Source organism: Eptatretus burgeri, chromosome 14, assembly GCF_056783735.1.
Source record: "Eptatretus burgeri isolate ZD-2024b chromosome 14, Ebu_testis_v1, whole genome shotgun sequence".
In the NCBI taxonomy this organism is placed as follows: Eukaryota; Metazoa; Chordata; class Myxini; order Myxiniformes; family Myxinidae; genus Eptatretus; species Eptatretus burgeri.
This window is the reverse complement of record NC_140974.1, coordinates 18987064-19004719: the sequence shown is the minus strand read 5'-3', so window position 1 is coordinate 19004719 and position 17656 is coordinate 18987064. Positions and strand designations below refer to the sequence as shown.

Here is a 17656-nt window from a genome sequence, read left to right as displayed (position 1 = left end):
TATCCGGGCAGGAGGCCGAGTCCCAGGATCGGCTTTTCACCTACCGCAGGCAGGTTGGCAGAGTCACAATTTTCTATCACCTCACCTCTTTCCTCAATCTTTCCATCCTCTCATCTCTTGATGGCCCAGTGGCACATCTAGATCACATGAGCTTTTCTGGAATCCTTTACCTAGTTACCCTTTCCAATTATAGAGCTGAACAATCACCTCAATTCTATCGTCCATCTATTTTCTCACCTGTGGAGCCCACTTGTATGACTATTGACTCATTCCCATCCATTCACTCTTTCAAGGGTGCTGCCCATCATTAACTGATAATGCCCACCCTTCCCATCCCTTCCCCTTCCTTTCTGCCACTCAATATGTTGCATTTGTTTGCCCATTTCCTTATAATCTTGATAAGTCTGTAGATCTGCTCCCCTCTGTCATTTGGGTTCTCCACAAGGTTATGTTTCTGCAGAAACAAGACCTTGAGCACCAAGCCGAGCAATCGGGCATGCAAGATCATCACTAGTCAATCAGCCTACCTGTGTCAGAAGCAAGTGCTGTTGGTACATTTTCACCAACACAAGAGTTTAAAAAGTTTGAGGAATGAAAAGTTCGAGGAAAATATTCACAATGGTCCAGAGAAGCCAACTTTTTGTATTCTTCAAAAATGTGTTTTTACTTCAACACACTTACTTTATTTGTTCTTCAAACTGTCTATTCCAGTAAAATGTTGCCAAGTTGCTCCTTCAACCACATCTCGGTTGCCCCAATCTGTTTCCTTATCATTGGCAAATGGCTGGCAACGTGGGTGGGTTTTCAAATGTCAAAACATATAATCGACGCAGTGGTTCAGGTCAAGGCTGTACAGGTGTGATTCAGAAGCTTGTTTGTTTCGATTTGTATTCTGCAGTGTTAAGAATATAACATTCAATTGAAATCAAATGGTTCCTCAATCACAGACAGACAGACAGACAGACAGACAGACATGGTGAACCAATTGCTTAACCAGAAATTTGCTTCACGCACACGGGGTAATAAAAACACCGTCACTGTAGTGGGATCAGGAATCACATTCCATACCGGCAACTTCTGCATGAAATCAGACCAGCATGAGGTGTTCATCACACACCTTTCTGCCTGTGGTTCACATGAAGAGATCTAGAGAAGAAATAACAATTAGTTGTCGTCAAATGCTCGGTGACTGTATATAATAAAAAATGACCGTTTTTACAGCCATTTTTTCCGTGTTGTGCAGGGGTTGGCTTTTTCTTGAGGCAATGTTTTTATGGCCGGATGCCCTTCCTGACGCCAACCCTGGTCGCCTCTTACGACACAGTGATATGGTACACCTATTTTAACCGGGGTATACACCGGCCCAGTATACTGGTACTCATTTTGCCGACCTCGAAAGGATGACAGGCTGAGTCAACCCCCTGGTGATAATTCAGCACCCAATAGGGCTTGAACTCAGGACCCTAGGATCCCAAGCCACCACCCTAACCACTAAGCCAACACCAGGCTATGCTCGGTGACTGTATATGCACAAATAAAAGTCAATGTACTGTTGGTGATCATTCCGAAACCCTAAAATGTCTCTTCATTCAGCCCCCAAATAAATAATTAACTATAAAGTTCAGAGAACACCTTACACCACACTGTTTTGAGAAAAAGGACATGGGAATGGTCTTTTCAATTCTTGATTTCCAAGCACATTCTATATTTCATACGAGCAACCATTCTGTCTGAATGTTGATACTCTCCAATGCTGAGAGGGCATGCGGCAAATTTGATTTGTCGTCATGTCGTAAAATGGCACAATATTTCATCTAAGCTCTGCTAAAGGGGCTGTCACACCTTGACGTTTTAGCCAGCGTATTCCGACGTATGAAAAATTTGGCGAATACGCTGGCACACGTCAAATACGTTATGGGTAAGTTTTGTATACGTTAAGAGCATGCTGAAGCACGCTGGCATACGTCATAGTACACTGAGCTCGTCAACAAATTTTGTGCATGCTCAAAATTTTCCGACGTATGCCAGCGAATGACTCACACGTTCCGCATACGCTGGCCATAAGTTGTAGGCACGTTATGCGATCGTTGACACACATCGACACACGTTACTTGTAAGTTACTCATAAGTCGAAACACGTCGAGGTAATGTCTAGCATCCCGAAACTTATTTTAACCTATGAGTAATGTGCTTTGAACTTATGTGTAACGTATCTCCAACGCATATTGATGCATGTAGCCGTATTTGACGTCTTCCGGACGACCACAGAACTTTCTGAATGTGTTTCTAACTTACAGCTACCGTATAATGGTGTATTGGCAGCGTTTAGGGGAATTGGTATATAAAAATGGGCTTCAAAAGAGGAACCCGTCAGTGTTCCAGACTCCATGGTTTTTTATTTTATTTTATTTCTTCGGCATGTCGGTGATGTTGACACTTCGATGCCGAGTGCGATTATGATTTGAATTGTCGAGCAGCAGCCTTTTAATAGGCTACATCACGGGGTCGTCGGCGATACTCTGCCGCGCGCTATGCATAAGTTAGACTATCATTGGGCATAAGTTGTGAACGCCGACAACACGCTAAGCATTCGTTGGTATAAGTTATCGAAATGTTCTGTGTACATTACTAATACGTTATGCATACGTCCAACTCGTTAATATATGCCCAAAACTGAAAAAACATCAATAGTTCAGCGTACACCAGCGTTTTAGATCAATTTTGATATGTTGCCATACGCTGGCCAAATCGTCAAGGTGTGACAGGGGCTTTAAGCTGGAGGTATTTGGAAGTGCTAACAAGGCCACATGTGTACTACAGTGTTTAGGTTCCCCCCTTCGTGTACAGCCTTTTTGACTGCTGGTTGCATCAATGGTTATGTGCACGGCTATGCTGCTGATGCAGTGCCCCGACTACCAGTACAGTTGTGCTCATTTTGCCGACCTCGGAAGAACAACAGGCTGAGTAAACCCCCTGGTTTTAATTCAGCAGCAAACAGGGCTCGAACTCAGGACCCTAGGATCCCAAGCCACCGCCCTAACCGCTAAGACAACACCAGGCTAGTGTTCAGGATTATACTCTATTTTTCGGCGTATAAATCAATAATTTTTTTCCCAGAAGTCCGGTCCTAGATTTGTATTTGGAATCGACTTAGCTATGGTCTAAGACAATTATTCTGCAGCTTGTTTCAAATACTGCACCTCTGTATGATAACAAGCATGTTGAAAAACTACTTACATTCATAATTGATCCCAAAAGGTCATCCCACAAAGTAATTCAAATAGTATGCACAAAACAGCTCGTTAATATGCCTGACTGAAAGTCTTCGGAATTAGCGCAATTTGAATGAGCAATTTGAATACAGTCGACACAATTTGGTACCTCATGGGTAATGAAGGTTGTGGTCAAGTTAAAACAAATCGTGTGTGTAGTTTTGGAAAAGAGAGCAAATACTTATTTTGAGGGGTGGGGGAGTTAACACCCCACCCCCATCGACCACCTTCATGAGCACAGATTTTGATGCAGTCAATACACCTTCGTTCGGCATCAGATATGAAACTTGTGGCCATGTTTCATCAAAATCGTGTGTTTGGTTCAAGCCATAATAACTGAAGTGTTTACAGACTCATTGACTGACTGACTGACTCACCTTCAGATACTGCTCAATCGCATAAGCTCACTGGTGAGATAAAAATAGAGAAAGTAGCATTTTGACTTGTACTCCACAATGACTTATAATCCAAAAATGCAGCAATTCAATTCAAACTGGAAGGGCACTCAGTAGAGCACGTACCCCAACCACGTAATGCCTGATCCACTCGAACATATTGCGCCCAATACATTTTTGAAATATCGTGCTATATATCGTTTTGGCCCAACTCTCAATGGTTAAGAATCACTTTAAATATTAAATAATTCTCGTATCCAGATCCGGATTCGGATCTTCACAAAATCGAATTAGTTTGTCCTTGTCACACACCCAACCTGTCCACAAAATTTCACCCGAATCCATCCACAACTTTTTGAGATATCCTGCACACAAAAAAAAAAAGAAACAGACAATCCGGTTGGCGGTGATGGGTCGCCGAGCATGGAAACTATAAGATATAGAGTAAAAAGGATGTCACATAGAGGATAGGGAATCATCGAAAGATTATGCTTATCAAATCACATCCAGTTTCATCGACTAATAACTACTCGGTACCATTTGAATGAAAAGTACCAAAAATGCGGTTTGAAATCGAAAATCCACAAAGTTCGAGGGGGTGCTGTGGTTGAACAAAGATTGAAATCGAAAATCAGGCTCGTTCGTTTGTGCACAATGTATTCCAGACGATTAAGGTGAATTTTCATGACCATCCGACCATAACCCCAGGACGAGTAGCATTTTGCACGAAGGCACCTCCAGCTCTCGCATATTATCGATTTTTGCACTAATTGACCTTTGACCCCTGAACTAAGCAAACTCGGTCAATATGTCCTGAGGCAAAGTTGTAGTATTCATTGAGTACCATGAAACTGCAAAGTTTCATTCGTATAGATGCACTCACCTGGTCGCTAGGGGGCCTTCAATTTTCACCAATTATCGCACATACCCTAATTGTAGGAGGCGCTGCGGGTAAAGTATTCCATATATCACAAAAACCGGAATATATTTGATAGAGCATCACTTGCAGATCATTCATACCAAATTTCATAACCCTACGTGAGATAATGGCTTAAGGAATTGATTTTGCGTGAACGGTACCGATTTTGAAGGTTTTTCGGTTATTGCTGGGGAACCAAGCGTCCCGAGCAACCATAACAATTTCCAAAGCACTAGTTCATAAGATGTACCTACCACCCGAGTTTGGTCAAAATTTGCCCACGTTTACTAACAATTATGCTGATGACAAACGAACAAACATCCAAACAAACATCCAAACAAACACACAGAATTACTGACAATAAGGGTCACCGATTTCGGCGACCCAACTAATATATATGCATATATATATATATATATATATATATATATATATATATATATATATATATATATATATATATATATATGCATATATATATATATATATATATATATATATATATATATATAGTGTTGTGGTTGAGGAAATTCGCAAACAACCATTCAGGTCCCGTAGGTGAGATATCTCTGTAAGTACATGTGTAGTTAGCCCCAAACCCGTTGTTGAGAGGGAATAAATGTGATTCATTCGGGCTGTGACCCTTTAAGATAGCCGTTTTTCTGTTCTATCTTTATTTTGAACTAACCACGTCTCAACCGCCATCACACAACAACCACCAACCGCAACGCCGCTTCACAACAACAACAACGCCAATAGCCACGACCTTTACTGTCACGGGTCGCTCCCGTAAACATCGCATCACCGCCATTCCAAGCGTCGCCATGGCCATCACCGCCACTTTAGACCCTCCACCACCTTCACCTCTCCTTCTGCGGCCATTCCCGCGCCGCTTGTGAACGCCGAGCGTCAGGCTGTCCTGGCCTCGTGCGGGACGCGCGCCGAGCCTCGGGTGCAAAAAGCGGCCTTTCCGAGGAGAAGTCGGATCAGGAATGATACACGCCCACTTCTGATCCGTCCAATCATTAAGCGCGGGGCGATTTGGCCCCGCCTCCAGGCGCGTCGGAGTAGAATTGATATATGCAAATTCGAGGATCAGGGGAGGTTCACGCCCACTTTTGTTCCGTCCAATGGGCGAGCGTGGCTCCGCCCCCGAGCTCATCCTGATCCGGAAATTTGCATATGGGTTCTCCTGCCGTACCCCGAGCGCGGGGCGAATTCAGTCAGTTTTGGGTCGGAAGCAGTTGGAGGCAGTCGGAGTTTTGGGCTCGGGCGAGTTGGAGAGGTGTGGCGGCGGAGTGTGGCAGCAGCAGTCAAGAAGGGTCTGGAGGAGAGTCGGTCTGTCGGGGTTCGGAGTCTGTCGGGGAGCTGCAGAGAGGTGAAGCCGGGAGCGCGGTCGAGGTCGCAGCGGAGTCACTCGTCGCGGGACCCAAGCAAGCCCGCTATCCTCTTTCCCCAGAGCATCAACAATTCCCCCCTCCCCCCCCCCCCGCGCTGAGATAGTGCAGAAAGGGGGCCCCGTTCCCACCCCATTCCAATCAGTGCCAACGAAACCCGCGGAGGAGCGTGGAGTCGGGGCACCGCCGCGACATTTGCGGCTCATCACAAGACGGGTAGGCTCCGCCCGGTCTCGCGCCCACAGACCACGTCTGCCCCCTGGTCGTTGAGGGTGGCCCTTTTCTTTTGCTTTTGAGTATATGTGCTGTCGGCGCCGTCTGTAAAGTAAAACTGTGTAAGTGTTGCCATGTGCTCGCATAGTCGGTAGTAGATCTGCATTGTTGTGTTTCTTTTGCAATTGCTTTTGGTGCATAATTGTTGTAATTGTATATGTGTGCTATCCGTATGCCGCGGAATAAATGTGCCTTATGTTGAACTGTTTTTCCCATTTCGCTTCGTCTTTTCTTTAATTGAATCTCCATCTTACTTCACGTAAAGGGTTGGTAGTGGGCTAAATACGCCCGATAATTAATCGGAACCGTCGAGGTTGACGATAACACCGCTCGGTTATCCCGATAGTACGGAACGGGTCGCTTAAGTGGCCCGTGTCCGGGGTCGACCTGCGGCGAGGTGCGATCGCCCGGTCTACCCTCCGTGTGGGTACTTAGGTAGGTCGAATTTGGCGAACAACCCTATCCCACGTGGGGGGCCGATTGGCACGATCGTGGTGAGGCCGAAAGGCCCACCCGTGACTAGTTTCCGGCAGGGAATCTTCCGAGAGGGTCACGACGGAATTGTCCGTCCGGTGGGCGATGTGCCGCGATTCGAGTTACGTGGCCGCTCGCACGCCGGTTTGATATATATATATATATATATATATATATATATATATATATATATATATATATATATATATATATATATATATATATATATATATATATATATATATTGTTACGGCTGTGGAAATTCGCATTACACCATAAAGGGCCCTCAGGTGAGATATCTCCAGAAGTACATGTGTAGTTAGACCAAACCCATTGTATAGAGGGAATTTATGTGATCCATTCGGGCTGGGATCCTCTAGTTAGTCGTTTTTCTTTCTCCATCTTTGATTTCAAACGAACAAAAACTGCCAAGGATGCTGCTGTGCTTTTCCCGCCATTCTTCCCCGCGCTTGGTGTGAGGGAAGGGGGGAAGGGCGGCTCGCCGCCGATTGGTGGATGGACAGCGTGAGGCGGTGGGGGCGAGGAAACGCCCCTTTTCAAGAACCCTCCCGAAGGAGGGTGGAGCCGAAAACGGGGCGGAGTGAAGGGCGGAGCCCCGCGCTATAAAAGTCGGACACGGGCAGGGTGCGTTCTCTCCCTCTTCCTGCGTTCTCTCCCTCTTCCTGCGTTCTCTCCCTCTTCCTGCGTTCTCTCCCTCTTCCTGCATTCTCTCCCTCTTCCTGCGTTTTCTCCCTCTTTCACTCGCTCTCTCCCTGACTCGTGAAACTCGCCTCCGTCCGAAGTCGTTGTTGGGTCATCGCCGAGCTGTGTCGTCGTGGTCGAGTGTCTCTGCCTCGGTGTGGAGTTCGTGGAGCCCGAGGAGTTCGTTGAAGTCAAGCTGTGTCGTCGTCGAGTCTGGTCGAGTCGGCAGTGGAGGACGGCGAAGGAGACGGAGCTCGGAGTGGAGGTCGTGGGAGGAGGACTCGTCGGCCGCACCAAGGGAAGTCCTTTCTTTTCTTTGGGTTTGTGTAAATGACTGTAGGTGGCGCCTGTCCGACAAGTAGAACTGTTTAAGTGTTGCCGTGTGTACGCGTATTCGGTTTTAACTCTTCCTTTGCTTTTTATGTGCATTTTTCTTTTGCTGTGGATACGTGCTTGTCTGTGTGTGTGTGTGTGTGTGTGTGTGTGTGTGTGTGTGTGTGTGTGTGTGTGTGTGTGTGTGTGTGTGTGTGTGTGTGTGTGTGTGTGTGTGTGTGTGTGTGTGTGTGTGTGTGTGTGTGTGTGTGAATAAATGTGCTTGTGTGAACTTGTTCCCAATTTCGCTGCGTCCTTTCCTTCGTTTGAATTTCCATCTTGCATCACGTAAGGGGTTCGTAATGGGTTCAACATCCCGGTAATTAATCGGAACCTCAAGGCCGATGATAATACCGCTCGGTTATCACTGTAGCACGGAAAGGACCGCTGAAGCGATTCGTGTCCGGAGTCGACCTGTGGCGTGGTACGATCGCCCGGTCGACCATTCGCGCAGGTACTTAGGTAGATCGAATTTGGCGAGCAACCCCATCCTGCGCAGGTGGGCAATTGGCATAATCGTGGTGAGGTTAAACCCCCACCCGTGACTAGCTCCCGCATTGTTCCGAGAGGGTCACGACTGAATTGTCCATTCCAGTGGGCGAGGCGGCCGCCATTCGAGTCGAGCGGCCGATCGCACACTGGCGGGCATGAAATCGCAACACTGGTGTCAGGAGTGGGATATAAACCACCCCGCCTCCAAGCTAAATTCACGGGGAGCGGAGCAGGGGTGTGAGAGGAGCGACCCCCGATTCCCTCCAAATTATGAGCAGGCTAAATTTTAATCTCTTACGTGAAATAAGATGGTGTCTCAAGGCGAGCGGGTGCCGGGGGTAGAAATGTATATGTGTAATAATGTAGGATCCATGGCCCGGGATGGTACTGCTTGTAATTACAATCCGTGGGGAAGCTTGACCCCATATCCTGAGTACGGACTTTATCGGCAGGCCGAGTCGCATAATGGTGGTGCGATCGCACCTCAGTGCAGCACGGAGCGAGCGGCTATTTATGGCGCTGCGAATGGCGCGACACGAGGCGAGCGTTCCCAACAGCCATTTCAAACCACGTGGGCATGGCAGGCGAGGCAGGCGAACATTGGCGGGATTTGGAAAGAATTGAAGGAAGAATGGAGGACCGAGCTCGAAAAAGAAAAACAGAAACACGAGCTGGAAGTAAAACAATTAAAGAAGGAACTATTGGAAAAGTCAAGACAATTCAAAGAATTAAATGGAAAAATAGGGGAAATAGACTTCAGGATCCATAAGTGGGAACAAGGGACGAGCGAGATGAGCAAGAGAATGGAGGAGGAGCGAATTAGTAACTCCCGGGATAGAAAGAACTTGGAAGAGGAATGGAAAAAAAAGCTGGAAGAGAAAAAATGTGAACACGATTGGAAAATAAAGCAACTCGAGCGTGAGGCAGAACAAGGCCTTCGGGACAGAAGAAGACTAGAAGAAGAGGTAAAAAGAGGAGAGGAACATCTGGAGGAAAGGACGGAGGAATTGCGGGAAATGTCAGAACAGTTCGAAGAACTGCAGGGAAAAATGGGAGGGACTCAACCCTCTGCCGTACCATCTGCAGGGACTCAACCCTCTGCCGTACCATCTGTCATCCCTCAGACCGGCAAGCAGCAGCTTCTTCGCTCACTGCAGATCTGGATAAAATCACAAACTGGTCCAACACGTGGAACATGTCTTTCAATCCAGACAAATCTCACACTCTCACTATGTCTCTTCGAAAGGACCGTTTACAAAACCCCCCCATCCACTTTCTCAACAATCCTCTGGAAGAAGTCTTTTCTTTCAAGCTTCTGGGTCTCACTATCTGCCATGACCTTTCCTGGGAAAGTCACATTTCCAACCTTGCCTCAAAAGCCAGTCGCCGACTGGGAATCCTCCGTCGTGCAAAGTCCTTCCTCGGCCCTCTTGAGCTCCTGACCACTTACAAAGCTTTTGTCCGTAGCCTGATGGAGTACTGCTCTCCCCTCTGGGCTGGTGCTCCTGCCTCCCACCTTTCTCGACTTCACGCTGTCGAAACCAGGGCTTTTAAGATCATTGGCATCTCCCGCAATGAAGCTGAGTCTTTGGGCCTCTCACTCAATCACCGCAGGTTGGTCGGTGGTCTTTCTGTCTTCTACCGACTCCTCTCCAGCCTTGCCCCCCTGCTCTCTCTGCGATTTGTCCCAACCACATTTCCACAGGGCGCTCAAGGTCCGCCAACAACCCCCTTCTGGTAAAACTACCAAAATCACGAATCACTGCTCATCTTCACTCTTTCATTCCTCTTTTTCCCGCCTTTGGAATAAACTTCCTCACTCTATTCTTTCCCATTCTTCCCTTCAGGCTTTCAAAACAGCTGTTCACCACCACCTCTTATCTTCCCCCATCCAAATCCTCGATCTTTTCTACCCCCGATAATCCACCCAAGCCCACTTCCTTCAATTCTCCTGCTTTCCTTCCTGAAAGTCCCTTTAATGTCCATCTTCCCCTCGCCATGTTCCCCGTCCCATCCCCATCCCTCCCCCTTCCACAGTTCACCTGTGTCTGTTCCCCAATGTTTTGTCCCTTCCACTCCCGCCCCTCTTGTCTCATGCCTCCTTGCTGTGAGTTGTGTGTTAGCTCTCATACGAGCCTCGACCAAGGTATACAAAAAAAAAAAAAAAAAAAAAAAAAAAATGAGGGAGGAAGGAGAAAGGAAAACAAAGATATAAAAGGAAAAACCCAAACAAGATGGGGAATTGGAACAAATGAAGGAAGAGGTAAGATCAGGCAAAAACAAAAGAGAAACCCTGGAAGGGGCGATAAAATTGAGAGAAGAATGGCTCGAAAGAAGAGAGGAATACGGAAAGAAAATGAAGGAAATGAGGATGGAAGCATTCGAAAGTGTTGCGGACATGAGGAAGACATACGATAAGAGAATACATGAAATGGGAAAAGAAGCATGCAAATTGAGAGGAATTCTGAGAAAAAGCTTCAGAGATACTGAAATACGAAACCAAAGAGAGAGGATTACAAAACGAACTGAGAGTGTTAAAGGAGGAAGGGAAGAGGACGGAAAATGAAACGTTGAGGAAACACACTGTACAGATCAAACAATTAGAAGCCAAAGCAAGGTCGGAGTGTGCGGAGATGAGAAAAGAATTTGAAAAGAAAGCTTCTGAGTTACAGAAAAACCAAAACTAAGAGACGGAATTACCAAATGAGTTGAGGATGGTGAGAGAGGAAAGAACGACAGCAGAGAATGAAACGTTAAAGAACCACACTGTACAGATCGAACAGCTGGAAGCGAAGGCCAGATTAAAGAATGAGGAACAAGAAAGAGTATTGAAAGAACAAGGAATGAAACATCAGAAAGAAATCAGTCAATTAAAGGAAATAACGAGATTGCAGAATCAAGAACAAGACAGACAGTGGAATAGAAAACTGAAAGAGTATGAATTTGAAACTGAACGACAAAAGGAAAAGAATAGAATGGAACTAGTTAGGGGAAAGTGAAGGAGCAAGGAATGAAGCAGGAAGGAGAAATCAGGAAATTGAAGGAGACAACGAGATTGGAGAGGGAAGAACGAGAGGAACAGTGGAATATGAAACAACAAGAACATGAATTTGAGGTTAACCAATTGAAGGAAACTATGAGGTTGGAGAATGAGGGACAGGGGGTGAAAGAAATTAAAAAAGAAAGACAGGAACAATTAAAAAAGAAAGCAAGGTTGAGGTATGAAGAGATAATGAAAGAACAACAAACGAAACAGGAAAAAAGAACTAAGCCAATTGAAAGAAACGATGAGACTGGAAAATGAAGAGCAGGAGAGACTGTGGGATAGGAAACAAAAACAAAATGAGGTTGAAATTAATGAACTCAAGGAGAGAGTAAAATTGAAGTCCAGAGAGATGGAAAAACTCCAGAAAAACAGAAACTAATAAATGTATAGAGACACGGGAGATAGAGGGTGATTGGACGGGGTTAAGGACGAGCACACACACAGGGAGGTAGTGGAGGACCATGAGGGGGAGCTGGCGGCCTGTTTCGTGACCCGGTGCGAGCAGCTGGATAGCCTCCTTCGGGAACAGAGGGAGACGCTATTCTCCCTTGAAGCTGATCACGACCAGGTGAGTTCGGTCGTGTCGAGCGAGGTCGAGGGGAGGAGTGCTGCGAACGGGTGCACGCCGAACTTGGGGGGTATAGAGGCCCCGGAACCCCTTGTGGGGACACGAATCCCCAGTGTGATTGTCCCGGCATGTGTGGTCCTGATGTATGAGGTGTGTGTTTACAAGTGTGGCGAAATGTGTGCTGCAACGCGCACATAGCGTGGGTGCAAGGGCGTGTGTGAGAGCGACCGGGTGGATGACAGAGACCCCGTGTGTGGATGAGATCCCGTGTATGCATGAGACCCGGGTATGAATGACACCCCGTGTGGGAGTGAAACCCCGCATGTGAGTGATGTGGTGGCAAGTGTGCCGAAGTGCGTGCCTCCCAGCACGCCGTGTGTGGATGAGGCACCGTGTGTGGAAGGAGCTACGTGTGCAAGTGGAAAGCCGTGTACGAGTGGAACCACGTGTGCAAGGGAAAGGGCATGCGTGAGTGAACGGCCGAGTGCAAGGGAGACCGTGTGTGTGAGAGCGGTATGTGAGGGAGATGACGGTCGGCATGCAGGAGCACGCAGCCGAGTCTCCTGGGGTGAGTGTGAGCGTCGTGACACGCAGATGTGCGTGGGTTGAATGGCGATGGAAACGGCGACAGAGGGACAAAAGCCGAGTAGCGGCCGTAGCTATTTTGAGCACCGCGCCGGGTTTGCCCAGCAGCGAGCGCGAGGTCCGTGCTGTGGTAAGCACGAGACCCCCACGTGCTCGGCTGCGGGAGTGAAACCCGGTCCGGAAACGCCCGCGGTGGATGTTGCCGACCCCGCGATGGACAAAGTTTAGGCAGGATTTCGAATTTGGACCGGACGGGTTCTCCACGCGGGCTTGTGTGTTAAGCTCCAATGGGCAGAGCATATGTGTTCGCGTGGGGAACCCCTCGAGACGCGAGGCTTGTGTTTTTTTTATGCGCAGGGTGGCGTCATGGCACGTGTGGTTGGAATCCGGCAGGAGGGTGAATCCGTGCCGGATGGTACCGTCGAAGAGGGACGAGGGACGCGAACAGCTGCCATGACATCACGCCAAAGGAGCGCGGCTGCGAATTGGCGCGCTGGTGTGCAGGTTGCGAGTTTCCACGCTGGTGCTGCGCATATATATAAAAAAAAAAGAACAAGCCTTGCTTTCGGGTGAACAGGATTCCCAGGCAAGGGGTGGAAGACCCCCTGGCCAGGGCACAGGATGACACTAGTTAGGGGGAAGGGTTAGCATCGCTAGACTGGTCTCATGGGGCAGGGGTAAGTCCTCATGGGGCCCGTGGAATGGATTAGTTCGAGGGATTGTAGTGAGATTTAGGTTGGGAAATGATTTTTGGGACATTTGGAGATGGAGACAGACTTTGGATGTGTAGACGGGACGTAGCTTAGCTACGTAGTGTTAAAAGGAACGTGCTGTCGTTTAAGGGATGACGTGGGAGCACGAGGTAGTTAGGAGATTTAGTCAGAAGGATGGCTGAGTTCAGCGATGTGTGAGTTGAGAAGAGTGGAAATGAAACTTGGTGAGTGAGTGAGGCCAGCGGGTCTGTGTGTATGGAGCGAATGTGGAATGCATGGTGCGATGAGTGATTGGGGGAGGAGTGACTCCCGCCCAAGGGACGCCAGGGTCAGTGTAGAGTGAGTTAGGGGGTTAGTTAAATTGACAAAATGGAAGTCGTTCTGCTGTTGGTGGGAATGTAGGCTCGATACCCATTTGGAGGGGTACAGGAGCCCTGTTGACGGGCTGGGAGCGTGGCTGTGAAAGGTGAGTATCGCTGAGTGGGTACCCCGGGCACCAGGCTAGTCGGCCGTAGTAGGCCAAGGGCCCATGGGGGGCCGGGATAGCGTGGTGGGCCCGGGTGCGCCCGCTTGGTGTGGGGGCCCGGGGAGCCGTTAGCCGCGTGGGCAGTGTTGTGGGCACGGGTGACCCTCAGAAAGGGGCCCGGGAAGCCAGCCTGCCATGTGTGCGTTTCAGGGGAGGTGCCATGGGGGGCACTCCCCGGTGTTTAGGGAGCTGGTAGGCTCGGAGGCAGTGTAGTGCCCGGGGGTGCTATCGTGGGAGAATTGGCAGAGGGTCGTGCCTGCCAAGGGGAGGCACGCGTCCCAGCCATGAGACCGTGTGAGGGCACGGGAAGAAAATTGGGGGGCGAGGCCCGAAATTGAGAGGACACCAACACAGGCGACGGGAATCTGGGTTTTTAGAACCAATAGCTTAAGCGAGAGGTGCTTGTTGAAAGCCCCGGGGTAGTTTAACAGTTAAATGGTTAAGGTAGATAGGAAGTGTACCCCTCCGCACCATCCATCCCCTCGCTCTCGTTGTGGGCCGCTGGACCCACTTTGTGTTATAGATCGCTGAAGTCTGGGGAAGCCATCCTGAGGCTTGAGTTGGGCCTCGACACAGGACGTTAGCTCTCCCTTATTCCCCTCCGGGAAGGGAACGTAGGGGTTGGGAGTGGGCTAGGTGACAGGATAGGTTAGCCGAACAAGGACAGTAAAGGGGGTTAGGGGACGAATTATAGTGGGAGAAAAGGAAAAAAAAATTAGTTGGGGCTAAATTGGGGTTTTTACAAATTAAGGGGGTGGGTATAGACAGTGACAGGCAAAGGCGATAGGTGGGAGGGAGACCGCCTTCTGAGTGGCCAGCACCACCACATTCCCTCCACCAACCTCCATCTCAAGGCGAAAGGCAGGCCAGCTTCATCTGCTGGCTGTGTTGCTTCAAGGCCTGTGCTGGCCACTTCATCTGCTGGCTGTGTTCCTTCAAGGCCTGTGCTGGCCAGATCGTCCGCCGGCTGTGCTTGCCTGCAGTGGCCCTGTTCTGCAGGCTTTGTTTGCCTGCTGCCTTTGCCATGCCATGCCCACTGCCCCATGTTCACCAGCCCCATTCAATTTTGCTTTGCCCCTCCTGTTCATTGCCATGTGCGCCAGGATCAGAAAGCAATAGTTTGCAAGCTGCAAGAACTGCCCTGTTGGCAGCTACAACACGGGCCTGCAGTGGCGGCCCGTGCACCGTGTTTGAGTCCATCCATTCATCCATTCATCCATCCATCCATCCTTCCGTTGTGCTCATTGTGTGTGCCACTTGAGCTGGCACGGAGACTGCATTTGTGCAGCCCATGTACCGTTGTGGTTCACTGCGTTCAGTTCAAAAGGGAAGGGCTTGGACTGCATGTGAGCAGCCGGCCACGTTCCCTGTCACCTGCATTGCTTGAGCCAGAGACTGCATGCGAGCAGCCTGGCTCCCTGCTAACTGCTTTCTTTTTGCAGAGTCCATTGATCCTGGGCCATGGTTTAGTGTAAAATTTGTAAGTTAAGGTTAAGATGTTCTGTACATATGAGTGTGCCTCCGGCATGTATGTCTTAGCGCCGGCAATTTTATTTAAGTCGTCCGTGTGGGTGGGTTTGTTTAGTTAGTTACTCAGCCCTCAGGTTATTTATTTTGGGGACACGAATACCATGAATGTCGTACTCAGGGATCCGTAGGTAAAACGTACTTGGGGAGAACTACACATGATGGCACACGAAAATTTGACGACTCGGGACGAGTCTGTAAAAAGGGGAGGGGGTAGTGTGGTTGAGGAAATTCGCAAACCACCATTCAGGTCCCGTAGGTGAGATATCTCTGTAAGTACATGTGTAGTTAGCCCCAAACCCGTTGTTTAGAGGGAATAAATGTGATTCATTCGGGCTACGACCCTTTAAGATAGCCGTTTTTTCTGTTCTATCTTTATTTTGAACCAACCACGTCTCAACCGCCATCACACAACAACCAACAACCGCAACGCCGCTTCACAACAACAACAACGGCAACAGCCACGACCTTTACCTTCAGAACTCGCTCCTGCAAACATCGCATCACCGCCATTCCAAACGTCGCCATGGCCATGGACCACCACTTTAAACCCTCCACCACCTTCGCCTCTCCTTCTGCGGCCATTCCCACACCGCTTGTGGGCACCGAGCGTCAGGCTGTCCTGGACTCGTACAGGGCGCGCGCCGAGCCGCGGGTACAAAGTGCGGCCTTTCCGAGGAGAAGTCGGATCAGGAATGATACACGCCCACTTCTGATCCTTCCAATCAGCAAGCGCGGGGCGATTTGGCCCCGCCTCCAGGCGCGTCGGAGTAGAATCGATATATGCAAATTCGAGGATCAGGGGAGATTCACGCCCCTTTTTCTCCGTCCAATGGGCGAGCGTGGCTCCACCCCGAGCTCGTTCTAATCCAGAAATTTGCATATGGGTTCTCCTACACCACTATAAAGCGACGAGCGCGGGGCGAATTCAGTCAGTTTTTCGGTCAAGGGAGTTGGAGAAGAGTCAAGGCGAGTTGGAGAAGTGTGGCAGCGGCAGAGTGTGGCAGCAGCAGTCAAGTCGGGTCTGGAGGAGAGTCAGTCTGTCGGGGTTCGGAGTCTGTCGGGGAGCTGCAGAGAGGGGAAGCCGGGAGCGCGGTCGAGGTCGCAGTGGAGTCGCTTGTTGCAGGACCCAAGCAAGCCAGCTATCCTCTTTCCCCAGAGCATGAACAATTCCCCCCTTCCCCCCCCCCCCCGCGCTGAGATAGTGCGAAAAGGGGGCCCCGTTGCCACCCCACTCCAAGCAGTGCCAACGAAACCCGCGAAGGAGCGCGGAGTCGGGGCACCGCCGCCACATTTGCGGCTCATCACAAGACACAGGTGGGCTCCACCCGGTCTCGCGGCCCACAGGCCCCGTCTGTCCCCTTGTCGTTGAGGGTGGCCCTTTTCTTTTGCTTTTGAGTATATGTGTTGTCGGCGCCGTCTGTAAAGTAAAACTGTGTAAGTGTTGCCGTGTGCTCGCGTCGTCGGTAGTATCTCTGCATTGTTGTGTTTCTTTTGTTGCAATTGCTTTTGGTGCATAATTGTTGTAATTGTATATGTGTGCTTTCCGTGTGACGCGGAATAAATGTTAATTATGTTGAACTGTTTTTCCCGTTTTGCTTCGTCTTTTCTTTAATGGAATCTTCATCTTGCTTCACGTAAATGGTTGGTAGTGGGCTTAATACACCCGATAATTAATCGGAACCGTCGAGGCCGACGTTAACACCGCTCGGTTATCCCGATAGTAGGGAATGGGTCGCTTAAGTGGCCCGTGTCGGGAGTCGACCTGCGGCGAGGTGCGATCGCCCGGTCTACCCTCCGTGTGGGTACTTAGGTAGGTCGAATTTGGCGAACAACCCTATCCCACGCGGGGGGCCGATTGGCACGATCGTGGTGAGGCCGAAAGGCCCACCCGTGACTAGTTCCTGGCGTTAGTCCGAGAGGGTCACGACAGAATTGTCCGTCCGGTGGGCGACGTGCTGCAATTCGAGTTACGTGGCCGCTCGCACGCCGGCGGGCGCGAATTCGCAAATATATATATATATATATATATATATATATATATATATATATATATATATATATATATATATATATATATATATATATATATATATATATATATATATATATATTGAAACGCAAAAGAAACTTACCACCATTTAAACCTTCAAATATCAACAATAACACTGCGTGTAGTAAATGTGTGAACTTATTTGTGGACAATAGTGTCCTCACTGTCAGACAAAATGGTCACGGCTGGTCACTTCATAGCACAGCTGTTGAACAGCCGTTTTGACTGTCAGTGATTCGCCAAAGGGTATGGGATGATTTTAATGAGCTGCACGTTATGTCTTGATATTGGCTTGAAAAAGGCCAGTGCAAAATGGGCATTACAATCAACATGCCACGATTG

At 48.9% G+C, this 17656-nt stretch overlaps 1 long non-coding RNA gene across 1 annotated transcript in view; it reads right to left on the bottom strand.

Annotated features, from left to right (window-relative positions):
- Positions 1-358: 358 nt before the first annotated feature.
- Positions 359-17656, bottom strand: part of LOC147012735 (uncharacterized) — a 58985-nt gene continuing 41687 nt past the window's right edge. The window contains exon 4 of the long non-coding RNA XR_015051431.1: positions 359-1146. This is a non-coding gene — a long non-coding RNA (uncharacterized LOC147012735). The remainder of the gene's footprint in view (positions 1147-17656) is intronic.